Source organism: Lagopus muta, chromosome 3, assembly GCF_023343835.1.
Source record: "Lagopus muta isolate bLagMut1 chromosome 3, bLagMut1 primary, whole genome shotgun sequence".
Taxonomy (NCBI): domain Eukaryota; kingdom Metazoa; phylum Chordata; class Aves; order Galliformes; family Phasianidae; genus Lagopus; species Lagopus muta.
The window spans coordinates 8,435,761-8,450,105 of record NC_064435.1 but is presented as its reverse complement, the minus strand read 5'-3'; the positions used below and the strand labels follow the sequence as shown (position 1 = coordinate 8,450,105).

Below are 14,345 nucleotides of genomic sequence, written 5' to 3'. Positions count from 1 at the left end.
TCCAACCTTAAACCTCCCCTGGTGCAACTCGAGGCCATTTCCCCTCATCCTGTCACCTGCCACCAGTGAGAAGAGACCAACCCCACTCACTGCAATCACCTTTTGAGAATCACAATTTGAGAAGAGCCATAAGGTCTCCACTCAACCTCCTCTTCCCCAGGCTAAATGCCCCCAGTTTCTTTAACTAGCTTCTCATAGGCCATATTCTCCAAGTCCTTCACAAGCCTACTTGGCTTTCTTTAGACCTGTTTCACCAAGCTCAGGGTCCTTTCTGTATTGAGGTGCCCAGAGCTGAACACAACACTAAGTCATGTGGATTGTATCAAAACTTACTGAACCGGGGAATAAAAATTGTATTTTTTCCATCAGCTCCATCGTTTCAACGCTTCTGGCACTCATGGATGGGTTAGACAGCAGAGGGGAGGTGGTTGTCATTGGTGCAACCAACCGACTGGATGCCATCGATCCAGCGTTACGAAGACCTGGACGCTTTGACCGAGAATTCTTCTTTGGCCTCCCAAATAAAGAGGTCAGAAAGTAAATACAACCTTAATGCTAATGTGACAAAGTCCGATTTCATAGCAGAAAGTTGTGCAGATTGGATGAAAGGCTGGTATCTGGAGACACTTCCATACTGTGCAGAGCAAATCTGCTGCTGAATATATATGATGACAACTTCAACAAGTAGTTCGCTCTACATTATTTTTGGTTTCACTGTGACTAGTCAAGAAAAACAGGATGTTGCTTGTCACTGGCATGTTTTAAGAAGGAATGAAAATGCAAATTGGCATTAAACTATTGTTCTCTCATCTTGAAGGTGAAGGCAGTGGTGTACATCCTCAATAATTACTTCTTGCTTGCATAAAAACTTGTATCATGACTGGTGATGGAATGTATTCAGAGCTTTCCCAAAGTTGTTTTGTTTGCTTAATTACTTAATCTGCTTGGGCATTTTCACCTTGAAATTCTGCTCTTGGTCTCAGTAATTCACTTATGAGTGGATGGAGGCGTACTTCATTAGATTGTTCTAATTGGGAGTTACCTTTAATAGCTGACATTCTTACTGCTTCATATTGACAGAGGCTTGGGTGAAGATGTGAAGTGCACTGCAGAGGGGAAGGGCTTGGGAAGCTTCTAGTTCAGTGGCAGTGATTAACCAAGGTTGAAACTGGTGTCTAGTTTGAGTCATAGTTATTTTCTTTATAGAAATTGCAGCAGCTTGAAGAGTGGTACTAGAGTTACTTTACTTGAATGAACTGACAGAAAAGCAAGTGCAGTGAACTAATGGGACTGTCACCATGAAATTTTCCAAATTTAAGAGAAATTTCTTGGAGGGGGAAAATAAAAAATGCTTTTCATGATAGTTTTCTATGCTTTTTTGCTGAAGATCATTAGGTCACGTATTTTGGAAACTTTTATGTAAGCTAGAATTGCCCTTTCTTTAACTGCCGGTTCTCAGAAAAAAAGATAAATGAACTTAGAATTATTAGATTTCCTGCTTGAAAATGAACATATTAAATTAGCTATAAAATTATAGAATGGTTTGGGTTGGGAGTGATCTAAAGATCATCTACTTGCAATCCCCTTTCTATAGGCAGGGACACCTCCCTCTAAACCAGGCTGCTCAAAACCCCATCCAGCCTGGCATTAAACATCTCCAGGGAGGGAGCATCCACAACCTCACTGGGCAACCTGTTCCAGTGTCTCACCACCCTCACAGTGAAGAATTTCTTCCTACTATCTAGTCTAAATCTATGCTCGACCAGATTAAACCCATTTCCCCTTGTCATGTCACTCCTTCTCCCTATAAAAAGTCCCTCCCCAGCTTTCCTGTAGACCTTCTTCAGGTACTATAAGATCTCCCTGGAGACTTCTCTATGCTGAAAAGCCTCAGTTCTCCCAGGCTGTCCTCATAGAGGAGGGAGATGCTTTAGCCCTCTGATCGTCTTTGTGGCCCTCTGGACTTGCTCCAGCAGCTCAGTGTCCTTCTTGTGTTGGTGCCCCAGAACTGGACACAATACACCAGGTGGGGTCTCACAAAAGCAGAGCAGAGGGGCAGAGTCACCCCTCTCAACCTGCTGGTTGCACTTCTTTCAATGCATGCCAGTATACAAATGGCCTTCTGGGCTGCAAGTGTGCATTGTTCATCAACAAACACTCCCAAATCCTTCTGTGCTCTCAAGCAATTCTCCACCCAGCCTGTATTTGTACTTGGGACTGCCCCAACCCAGGTGCAGGGCCCTGTGCTTGGCCTTGTTGAACTTCATGAGGTTGGCATGGGCCCACCTTTTAAGCCTGTCCAGGTCCCTGTGGATGGCATCCTTTCCCTCTATCGTGTCAACTGCACCAAACGTTTAGCAGATAAGCAAACTGTTTGTAGTATTATGAAGCTTTTGAGGGAGTGTTGTTTCTTTTGTTGTTGCTGTTTTTAGAAAAACATAGGACAAAATGAAACGCAACAATGTTTTGTTCCCAGGCTAGAAAAGAAATTCTCAAGATCCATACCCGTGACTGGACTCCTAAGCTGTTGGACACCTTTATAGACGAGCTTGCTACAGAATGTGTTGGTAAGACTGAAAACAAAACGTGTTAGTGACTGTGACTGAGTTCCAAGGAGTCTTATCTTGTACCCAGCGGTACCCAAGCTGCTGTGCTGTGCTGCAGAACCAGTCCATTAGGCAGCTGGCGTGCCTTCGCAGCAGTCAAAATTAGCTGCTTTCATCTGCATCCCTTTTGTTGTTGTTGTCATTGTTGTCTCAGAACACTGAATGGGTTTGAGGCATCTTGCCCGAGAACAAAGTTGGGATTAGGAAAATGTTTCATAGGCCTTGGATACCAGGCAGTCAGTCACAGAACAAAACTTCCCTACTGTGCAGTAATAGCTTAAATTCTCTGTTAACCCACGCGAATTCTTTAAATGTTGCACCTTGGAAACCTGGACTTTGGCTCATGTTTTTGCCTGAGACTGATGTAACACTTAATTCTTTGTTTATTTAGGGTACTGCGGAGCTGATATAAAATCTTTGTGTGCTGAGGCTGCTCTCTGTGCCCTCCGACGATGCTATCCTCTGATCTACTCCAGTAAGGAGAAATTGCAACTGGACGTCAATTCTATTAAAATAAAAGCAGAAGATTTTATGATGGCTCTGCAAAAAACTGTTCCAGCATCACAGAGGGCTGTGCCATCACCGGGCCAAGCACTGTCACCTATTATGGTACCACTTCTAGGAAATACACTCTTGAGAATCTTACAAGCTCTACAAAGGGTATTTCCTCATGCAGAGCTTGCACTGAAGAAGGACCAGATGCACCCGAGAGTGCTGAGGGAACTGGCGGAGGTGATAGCCGAGCCGCTTTCCATCATCTGTCAGCGCTCCTTGTTGACTGGTGAGGTCCCAGAAGACTGGAGGCTTGCCAATGTGACTCCCATTTACAAGAATGGTCGTAAGGAGGATCCGGGGAACTACAGGCCTGTCAGCCTGACCTCAGTGCCAGGGAAGGTTATGGAGCAGATTGTCTTGAGGGAGATCATGCGGCATGTGCGGGATGAGCGGGGGATCAGGCCTAGCCAGCATGGGTTTGTGAAGGGCAGGTCCTGCTTGACCAACCTGATCTCCTTCTATGATCTAGTGACCCATCTGGTGGATGAGGGAAAGGCTGTTGATGTGGTCTACCTAGACTTCAGCAAAGCCTTTGACACTGTCTCCCACAGCATTCTCCTGCAGAAGCTGGCAGCCAGAGGCTTGGATGGATACACTCTTGGCTGGGTCTATTCTATGATAGGTAAAAGAGATTCCATAGAGGCTAAACTGCACTCACAATCAAACTACGCTCCAAAAACACCACTTAAGGGCAGTTTAAATGCTGAATCTTGAAGACAGGTAATGCTTACATTTTTCAATCCTGTATCAACCCTATGTAGGTATTTACATCCATCTTTTACTTACAAATACAGACTTCCACTATAGATTCTACAGAGCTGGTGGCCCCAACAAATCCAGATGGTAATTTTCACAGATTTTTTATACACTCTTACCAAAGTTAAGGTCAGTCATTTGAAGATTTGTGTCTCACTGTTATTTTCCTACGAGCCATAAAAAGGAACACTGGACTTTGGCTCTTAATGGATCTGCTGCAGAAAAATAATAAACGCTGATGCAGAACTATGGAATGTCTGAAGCTGCAGGGACCTCAGTGTCCATGTGGCACAACCCCTGCTCCAGCAGGGACACCCAGAGCAGGATGCACAGGTCCACATCCAAGAGACTTTTGGAGATCTCTAAGGAGGAGACTCCACAGCCTCTGGGCAAGCTGTGCCAGTAGTCATCTGTCTGCACACTGAAAAAGTATTTGACTGATACACAGATGTTACAGGAAATGTGGACAACGCTGCCCACATATGGTTGTGCAAACGTCAATTATCAAACATGCTATCAAATACCCAAAAAAATAAAGAAAACAAAAAGCCTTACCCAGACAACAGGTTCATCTCCATGCCCTGATTTCTGTTTCCAGAGTGGAATCTGAAAGTTAAGTGATTTGAAATGAAACACTGCAGCTCCGTACAGATGAATCTCAACGATCCACTGCATTGCCTTCTCTCACTGCTGCAGGCAGAACAGTTTTGCTAGCTCCTACCTCTTAGGAGCATCGGATACTATTCTGAACCATACTATCTCATCACTCCTCTCAACTTCCAGGTGCCAAGGCAGGGTTTCCCCACCACCTACAGGTTCACCACGCTTCTCCCCTTTAGCCCAAGCACATCAGACAACCACATCTCACAGTGGGAGGTCTGAACACACCTGATCCTGGATTCTGAAGGGCCGTAGGGCCACGTCCCCCCAGGGCAGCCAGGGGTTGGAATGCCAGGGGTCACATCTCCACTGCGCTGGGCAGTGGCTTCAAGGCTGCGGTGTAAGGGTGCGGGGGAGCACCCAGGCGGGGATTCACGGCCTCGGCCGCATTCAGACCGCGACCGCTCACCATCCTCCTATCGCTGGATATGAAAACAGCACAGAACTCTTCCAGAGGGTAGCGATCCTGGCTCCTGATGTACTCGCAGAGCTTCCACACGTTCTCTTCGCTGTAAAACACCAAGGGCGGGATTTTTACTCCTCCTTCCCACATTCCCAACAGACTCAATTCCTCTGGGGGCGGCTCCCCACCTTACGCGGCCCCACCGCCGCACACCAGCGTTGCCTCAGGGCCCACACCGTGCTACGCCCGCCGCCATCCTGCGACCACCTCCCGTCCTCGGGGCCGTTCCCGGCTCTCCCCTTACCAACAGCAGCTGGTGTAGACACAGGCAGCTCGGGGAGGCACTGCCACAGAGTACGAAGACGGAGACGGCCACTCCATGGCCGGGCCCACCCCGCGGCACAGCGCCCGCCCCCTGCTGGCAGCCACGCCCCCCTGCTAGCGGAGCGCGTCGTTTAGCCAATCCCGTGGCGCCTGAGTGGCGCGCGGCGGCGTTTCCGCGCCGAAACTCGAATGGACGCAGCGCGACGCGTGTGTCCTTCCGCTAGGCGGGCTGGGACTCGCGGCCGGAGGAAAAAAGAGGCCGCGGGCAGAGCGAACCCAGCGAGCCTCCGAAAACGCGGGGAGCGGAGCGGCAGCGTGCCGGCGGCGAGGCCGTTCTCGGGCGGGAGGGGGTGGGTAAGGTGTCAGGACGCCGTCGCCGCGAAGGGATCCCGCCGCCATGGTGGTCTTGGGGAGCAGCGGAAGTCATCTCCCTGCAGCCCACCGCGCTCGGCTCCCGCCGCACCTGGATTCGCTTGCAGAGCTCTTCGTCCGCCGCCGGCTCCGAAGGGATGGAGAGGAGGGGGAGATCGGCTGTGAGTGGTGCGCAGCGCCGGGGTTGGGAGGAGGGGCGGGAGCGGGAGCGGTGCGGTGCGGAGCACGGCGCGGCGGTGTCGGCGCTGGAGCTCGTGTTCCTTTTGCGAGCGGAGGTGCGGGGGAGCGGGCCGAGAAGGCGTGTTACGAGCTCTGCCTCCGCCTTGCCCGCTCTGCTTCCTGCCTGTCCCGTGCGAGCCTTTTTTTTTTTTTTTTTTTTTAAAACTTAAAAAGTGCTCCGAGAAAGATTTTAGAGATGTCTTTTCTTTGGAGTAGTTGTGGTCAGGGTTGTAGAGAGAGCGCTCGCTGTTCTGATGGCAAGAGCGTGAAAAGCAGAGTTTGGTGAACACTGAGGTGATGTGGAGCTGCCGTGAAGGTGCTGTGTGGTCTCAGAACTCCTTTAGGCGTCGGGACCCATTTGTCTTCTCCAGACTGTAGAGCTAGGAAGAGGGAGGGAAGATTTAGGTTGGATGTCGGGGTAGTTCTTTACTATGAGAGTGGTGAGGTGCTGGAACAGGCTGCCCGGAGAGGTTGTGGATGCCCCGTCCCCGGAGGTGTGTGGAAGCCTCCATGGTCTTGGGCTGCCCGTTGTATTGCCCTCCCTCACATGTAAAGTGAGGCAGAAGAAGAAAACATCTGGCACGTTGTCAGTATGGGAATGGCAATGGGGAAGTTCAGTGTGAACGGAATCACTGCAGTGAATGTTAGGTCATTATTATGGAACCAGTTGTAATGTTTTTCTTTGTTTTGTGGTGGGTTTTTTCTTTTTTTTCTTTTTCTCCTTCTCAGCAGAAATTTGCCTCAAGGCTTAGAGTCATTCTTTCTTCGAAGGACCCCTGAGGGTTGGCTGGAGCACTTGGATTGCAGAGACCTGTAGGAGTGCCCTAAAGGGTAGGGTTGAACATGCAGTTGGAACCAAGATGAAGTCCTGATGTCATTTTCCTAGCTGCTCAATGTGCAAAGTCTTGGTAGCAGCTGTTGCAGTTCTATCACCAAGCCATTTATCTCCAAGTTATTCAGTTTACTTTCTTTATACAGGTTAAGGAGCGTATAGCAGAAAGTCTAAGGTAAACTGAAATCTGCTGGGTTGATCTTCTCTGAAGTTCTCAGGCCCAAGGAGTCCCATGGGAGGCCATGAGTGTTTAGTGTTCCTCTGGAAGCTATATATCCACAGGTTTACAATGTTAGTAAAACTCCCCTGGCTGAGCAAGATCACTGTACTGTGAGCAGTACTTGAGGTCTATGTGCTCCACAGTTTGCTTTTTGTCTAGACAAGGTGAAAACTTGCCCTTTTGTAGACTCTTTATGAGTCATCTGCATGGGTGCTCAGCACCAGAGCTCCCAGCCTTGTGAGCAGCCTAAACACACCTGTGTGCTCCAAGGGCACTGCAGCGTGCAGTCGGTTCCTTTGAGTCATACAGCTAACTTTTGAGAAACAGTTGTTGTTGATCACTTCCTATGGAACGAGGAAAGTAACTTTCAAAATTCCTTCATCCAGTTTCCTCCTTGTTCTGGTTTATCTGCTTCTTTCTACTTACTTTACTCCTCAGATGTGTTTTTTCAGCTTTTTGCAACTGATACGAGCTAATTCTGCTCTTTTGGCAGCTTGCTGGAGTTAACCTCATGCTTCTGTCCCGCATTGAACTGCAGTGCTGTCCTGGGAGGGGGGGGATGGTCAGAGTTAGCAGTGTACATTGTTACTGTTTTGTCAGCATCCTTCTGAATTGAGGAAAAAATGAAGACAGAAGGGCCGCACAGTTTATCAAGGATAGGACAACTGTTTGCCACTGAGGTTGTTACAGACAAGTCTTTTTTTTTTTTTTTTTTTAAAGCAAAAGTATGTGCAGAAAGATTTCCCAACTCATTACATTGTCTTTTTCCTAATGATCAATATTGGCATTCTTTAAGCGTTTGTTCTTATTTGAATTTGGAATTCAGCCCAGAGATTTGTGTGGCATATTGCTGCAGTCATCTTTTAACTGGTGCTGGAAACCTTTAAGTTTTCTCCTGAGTAAGGTTTACTTTTAGGTCGATGTAGAAATACTCGATGTAGCAGTTACAACTGGCATACTTAAGCTTAAGTAAACTTTGTGTCTTTGGAAGTGAGATTTCACAAGCGATGTTATTTAGCAATAACTCCATGTACTTAAAACTTTGATTCTCCTGTGAAAGTGCTGTATGTTTGGGGTGGTGGAACGCAGTTGCCCTGCAAAGACAAGGGTGCTGCAGCACTGTTTGCCCAGAATTGAAGCCAAACACATATTCCTGTTAGGTGTAAATACACATTGTATGAACACATGAAACTGGCCGTGCAACAGCAGAGAGACCGCAGCACTCGGAGGATTGTAAACGGTCCGTGCAGCATGCTTCTTTTCCCTCTGGCTGATCAGGGTGAAAACCCATTTTTGAGCAAAGGGGTGAGCCCACATGTGACACAGATCCTTGCAGCATTTGTTCTTGTACACTACATACATCTGTAGCTTCTCCCAGGTCTCCCAAGCAGCTGGATGTGAAGCCCAAAGGTGCCCAGCCTTGGCCCAGCTGCTGGTACTCAGACCCCTCTGCACAGATGTGGGTGCACCATGCCTCTGGCCCCAGGCAAGCCAGTGACTGACCCTGAATTGACCTGCTCTCCCAGTTGACACACACCCAGGGTTCTGGTAGCAGGCCCAGATCTCTGGTCTCCAGCAGCTGTCCCCCAGCACAGCAGTTGGTGTAAACACCCTGGTGTCTATTATCTGGTCCACAGTTGTGGCTGCTGCAGTACCTTGTTTCAAAACTCTTCTCCTGCTTGCCAACTATGCAGAATGGTAGTTGGTGCTGGCGTGTGCTGAGGTACGCACCCATGTGCAGTGTGGGTGTGCTCCAGGCTCCACTTGCTGCCACTGAAGCTGCATGGGCCTTAACGATAGATGTCCCCTTTTGTCACTGTTAGCACTTGTATATGTATGCATGAAGAGTATGCACTGAACACCTGGAGTCCTTTTTTGGGTCCTCAAGTACAAGAAATAGCAGGAGGTAGTTCACTGGAGGACCACCAAGGTGATGGGCCTGGAGCACCTCTGCTGTGAGGAGAGATTGAGAGCTGGGCCTGCTCAGCCAGGAGGAGACTCAGGGGTATCTTATCAACATATATAAATATCTGGATGGACAGTGCAGTAAAAACAAAGCAAGGATCTTCCATTGGTGTCCAATGCCGGGACAAGAGGCCCGTGAGACATAGGAGGCTCCCCTTGACCACCAGTCAGTACTTATGTGCTGTGTGGGTACCTGAGCACTGGCCGAGAGGTTGTGGTCTCTCCTTGGAGATCAGCCACCATGGTTGTTGGCACCCTGCTCTGGATATCTCTGCTTGAGCAGGGGTTGGGCCGGATCCCTCTTGGACTCTTCACTCTGGGGACTAGAGCTAAATGAGAAGGTAGGACAGGCTGTGGTTATTGGCATCCCGTGAGCCCCATGCTGCTCTCAGCCAGTGACCACTGTCCTGTCATTGTCTTGATCAAATGCTAACTGAAATAGCTCATAGTGAAGTTGGTGTGGAGAAGCAGAAGAATCTTACCTGTTTTCTTCCTTTCTTTGTGTGAAACGTAGCTTGGCGTACTCTTAGTGAACCTCTATGTTGTAAACAGGATGAGCCCCTTTTCAGGGTCATCACAGCATCAACGTGGCAATCATCCTTGCTGGGGTAGCAGTGTGAAGGTCCATGGCAATAAAAAGGCTTCTAAGCTTTGAGAGCGTTGTTCTTATTTTTCGGTGGGTGGACAGAGCTCATAATGGAAGTACTTGGCAAGGTGTGTGAGACTTTTCAGACGCATAAACGTGGAAGAGGTTACTGTGTCAAATTGGTTTTTTTGGCTCCCTTTGCTTTTCTGTGGATGAGGGAAGCCCTTTGGGAAATCTGAGTTGCAGTGCAGTCATAAGTGGAGCAGAGATAGGAGAAAAAAATGTAAATAGGTTTTAATTTTAGGATATACAGTGTTTCATAAGCTAGACTGTTTCTCAGAACCAATTTTGAAATTGAAAATGTGGGTTGTTTGTTGGTTGTTTTTTTTTTGTCAAATAGTATGTTTTTGTAAAAGGCTTTGCTGGAATGTTGTTTTTTCTACTGCAGATATTAACCTTACGTTATCCACAAGAAGTTGATGGACAGAGGAGAGCTTTAACTGTGAAAGCTACTCATTTTCTGAATTTTTTTATTGGGCTCAGTGTCTACCTGCCATTGGTCACCCCACTGTCAAGACAGAGGGTTAAAGAATTAACTTGTGTAAATGAGGTAGAGTTTCTTTCTCAGATGAATAAATATGATTCCAATAAACGTATTCTTATTTCCTTCTTTTCATAGAGATTTTCCTCTGGCAAAATGGAATGTTTCCATGGACGCTGTTTAAGACCAATAAGAAAAAACATCACTGTGCATTCAGATTCCAGCTTTGAGACAGGTATGGAAATACTGAGTGAAAATGTAAATATGAGACACTTTGGAAGGTACTGTATTTATATGCACTTAATCTGTGTTCAGCGTATAGTGAAAAACAAGAGGGCAAGCACACCTAGTGAGTCTTGTAATGATAAGTCTACAGGTAAGAATCTGTAGAGCTCTCTGGGTATGTTAATATCACTATCAGTACTTTGAGGCAGAAGGAAAGTCTTCTGCTTGTCCAAAAACCATGCATCCTTTCCCAGCTTTTTGGAGGTCTCTCTTCCGCTTTGGTTCATGAGATATAGTTCATATTTTGAGATTTCAAGAGGAGCACGTGTAGTGGAAATGCTAAGTCACAGCCTGAACCAGTGATTGAGCTCCTGATGGGAAGGTAGGGCCAACCCAGGGGGACTCAGCTGTGTGCAGTGTAGCTGAGTGACCAGAAGGGGTGGAACCAGGATCCACCCCTTCCCAGACCTCATTGAAGGGTTGGCAGTGGAGGCAAGGATATCTCACTGGAGACCCCTTTGTACCCGAGGCTTTCCAGAGGTAAGCAGCTTTATTTCCTTCATGTTTGTGTCCACAGTTGCTGCGTTGGGGCTTGTTCTCATTTGCTGTAGCCAAAGAATTTGCCATCCTGATATTATTGCTGTACTTTCTATCCCATTATAGCATTGCAGCACGTTAGGAAGTGTATGTTTGTATAGAACTGTGAGCATATGTTACATGACAGATTTGGGATCTGAATCCTGCATGTAGATTAAAGGCTTTTCTTTGTATACTGGATTATAAAGGTGGTGAAGTTCCCAATTCTTAATGGGGCTGATACGGTAACTTTTTTCTCCCTACTTTATTCTCTCTTAAGGTAGGCAATTGACAAAGACAAAATCTGACCTGAAAAAAGAAGAATATAAGGAAGGTAAGCAGTTGTAATTCACTAGGATTCTTATTTGAATTGTTCACTTTGTCTATTTCACTTGGCCCCAGAACTTTTGAAACTCATCAGCCAAAATTAATGTTTCAAAGACAATGAATTTCCTATGGGCTTTATGTAAATAGGAAGATATTCTTCCTGGGCTTTCAAGGAATTAATAGAATGCAGCACGAATTCCAGCTAGTTCTTAAGCATTGAGGAATCTGATCCTTACCTCAGGTTTCTCTTTTGCATGGGGTTTCTGTAGTCTGGAGGACACAAAATAATGGACAATTGTTCTGGCAAATAGGTGGGACTACTACAGTATTACAATATATCTAATTTAAAGAGCGGTTTGGTCAGGAGATGCACAAATCCACTGATGGTTGGAAGGTTTCACTGACGTTCATGGGTTTGACTTAGAACCAAACTGCAGAGCTGAAGAAAGCAGCACTTGGTGCAGAGAGATCACTTTCTGACACCTGGCAAAATCTGTTAGATCTGTGCAGTGTCCTACCAGCTATTGGCTAAAGCAGAGCAAGTGCCTGAAATGGAGCATTTCACATGCTGTTGTTCATGTGCTGATTGTAGAAGCATGTTATTTAGCAGGTCCACACTTGTCAATGCTAACTATGAAACTAAGATCAAGGCGTAGCTGTCATCATACTAAGACTGTGGTGTAGCTGTTACCTTCCCAGTGTCCTCTGGTCAATATTTCAATGGCAGTGCAAGTAACAAACTTGTGAAAAGGATGTACTATGTTAAATGCTAGGCAGGCTTTCAAAGAAAGCAGGAGCTGGAGTTTTCCAGCATTTGGATGTATATCTTGAAGTAGTTCTTATTTATATTATTACATAACAGTTCTTAAGCTGTTGTGTCATGATGTAGAAAGCAAAAATGATCCATGCTTACACAGGGTCATGAAACACTTGCATCCTAAGAAAAGGCTTGCCTTTTTTTTTTTTAACAATTTTTTTTAATGCTGTCAGATACTTAGATACATTTTAGATGGATGGAGCAAAACACTTTGGAGAAATATTTGTAGTTTTCTCTACTGGAAGTTTCAGTAATGAAGTTTTTGTACAGGTCATCCTTTTAAGTAGACTTCGTGTTCCAAACAAGCACTAAGCAGAGTGCTGTGCTCATGACAAAAACTTCTGTATTTAAAGAAAAAAATCCACTTCAGGTTTTCTGTTTGCTTGCTTTTACATTTTAGAAGAACAATGATGAAAGAAGGGAATCGCATCTTTACTGTCTCAAAATATTTCACATATTTACTGCATTTCAGTCACAAGGACACCGAAAATGAGAGCTGATGCAAAAGCTGTCAAACAAATCCATGAAGAAAATGGGGATTTGGAGGTCCGACGAAGCCGTTACGCTGCTACAAATCAGTCTTTTCTCTTTGATGCACTTATAACAAAGTAAGTGTTCTTTCCTTGCTGACCTACTAAATGAGCCTTATTAGCAGGCTTTCATGCTATGACACAGTACTGCCTATGGACTTTGTCTTTCTCTTGACAACAGAGAGTGGTATGGGATGAGGAATCTTCATGCTCTTAGTGCCTTTTGCATGTGGGTTCCGTGCTTTTCTGTGTTGTCTTCTGACCAAAAATGGTAGCTTTACATTGCAATTTTCCTTAGATTTAACATACTGTTTTCAATAGTTTTCTTAGTATCAGATGTCTTCATTTCTAGCAAACTTTTATACTTAACTCTCAGGTAAGATACTAAGAGAAGTTTGATACAGCCAAAGTGAAATAATGTAGCAACTCTGCATTTTTAGCTGTGGCGTTTATCTCGTTCTGGAGCTCAAGTTGGTGCTGTTATCTAAAAGATTCGCACAATGTGACAGCAGCAGGGATTATTTTTCCTGCTGCACATATAATTATGGAAGAACAAGAAACATAGATTATGGTTGCAGGAGGAATAAGCAGCTCGTGTCAGTTAAGCCAAGATGACTGGTAGTTTTTAACAGTACTCAAGCTGCTCTGTGTGGTTGTAATGCTATCAGAATTTCTTTATCATGGTCCTGCTATGATCTTCAGAATTCTTACTTTCCTCCTGCATTCATATACATTTTTGAAATTGTGCTCAGCAAGAGGGAAAATCTGCAAACAGTGCATGTTGGCACATCCTCAAATACTTGTGCTTCAATCTGTGTAAAATAAATAAATAAAAATAAACATTTGATACTATTTTTTTTCTTAATATTTAAGAACTCAGCTTGGTGTCCGTGACTTCTGCCTTGTGCATGCCATATTAAAATGTTGTACTGAAGCTGTGTTCCATTTTAGTTTTTTTGGGTACTTGCCTATCTCCATTCTTACACGTCAACTTTTCGTCTTAGTACTGCAGAAGCAGTGTTGCAAAAGATGGATGACATGGAGAAGATGCGTTGACGCCATAAAAAGGGCTTGGAAGACTTTGGGGTGTTCAGCAATGCTGAAGTAAATACTCACTTATTTTATCATTTTTGCATAAGTTGAATATTTTGCATAGGCAAGTAATTCAGTAGTAATTTTAATGTAGCTGAAATAAGTTTCTTCCAAAGAATTCATTACTGGTTAAGGATGATACATTTTCTGCAATGCAATATTGTGCATTTTAGCTCTCTAATCAGAACTTTTGATATGGTACTACAGACATCCTTGAAGAGTGGAAGAAATACCTTCTGCAGAAGATGTACTTTAACAGCTTAGTGTTACCTCACGTCTTATAATACAGTTTCTGAACTGGCTTACGGTTTTGGAATGGAGTTAAAAATCCATTTGAAACAAGATCCAGTCAAACAAATACTTGTTTCAGGGCTTGAGTTTTTACTCCAAGTCTTATTAAAAGTTCTGGTTGAGAACTGAATTCACAAAGATTACCTGGTGCTTTCCATCCCATTTGTGTAATTTAGCTGTTTTTGCTTCGTTCCTTAATCTTCTTTCTCATCGTGTTCAAGAACACTTATAGTTGGCAAATTTAACAAAAGGCAATGGATGGTTTCTGTGTTTCTTCTCAGGATCTCGATGCCCTTTAAATTCAACACTGTCAAAGTTGTATGCCGCATTTCCTCTTAGTTTTTCTCTATTAGATTACAAATGTCTGCTGTGCGTTTGAACTGTAGGCACATAGACTATTAAGATGTTTAAAATCTGCCTTTGGATTTTTGTTTAGATCTGAATTCCT

The 14,345-nt window shown here is 45.1% G+C and overlaps 1 protein-coding gene across 7 annotated transcripts in view; it reads right to left on the bottom strand.

Moving 5' to 3' along the window:
- Positions 1–5,959, bottom strand: part of DNAAF11 (dynein axonemal assembly factor 11) — a 348,016-nt gene extending 342,057 nt beyond the window's left edge. For 2 of the 7 annotated variants that reach the window (XR_007376059.1, XM_048940323.1), the window contains exons 1-3: positions 5,768–5,957; positions 4,806–5,086; positions 4,473–4,523 (exon numbers count right to left, since the gene is read on the bottom strand). The gene's annotated coding sequence lies outside the window, so the exon portion shown is untranslated. The other 5 variants (XM_048940329.1, XM_048940326.1, XM_048940324.1 and 2 more) reach the window with 5 other exon arrangements.
- Positions 5,960–14,345: the final 8,386 nt, after the last annotated feature.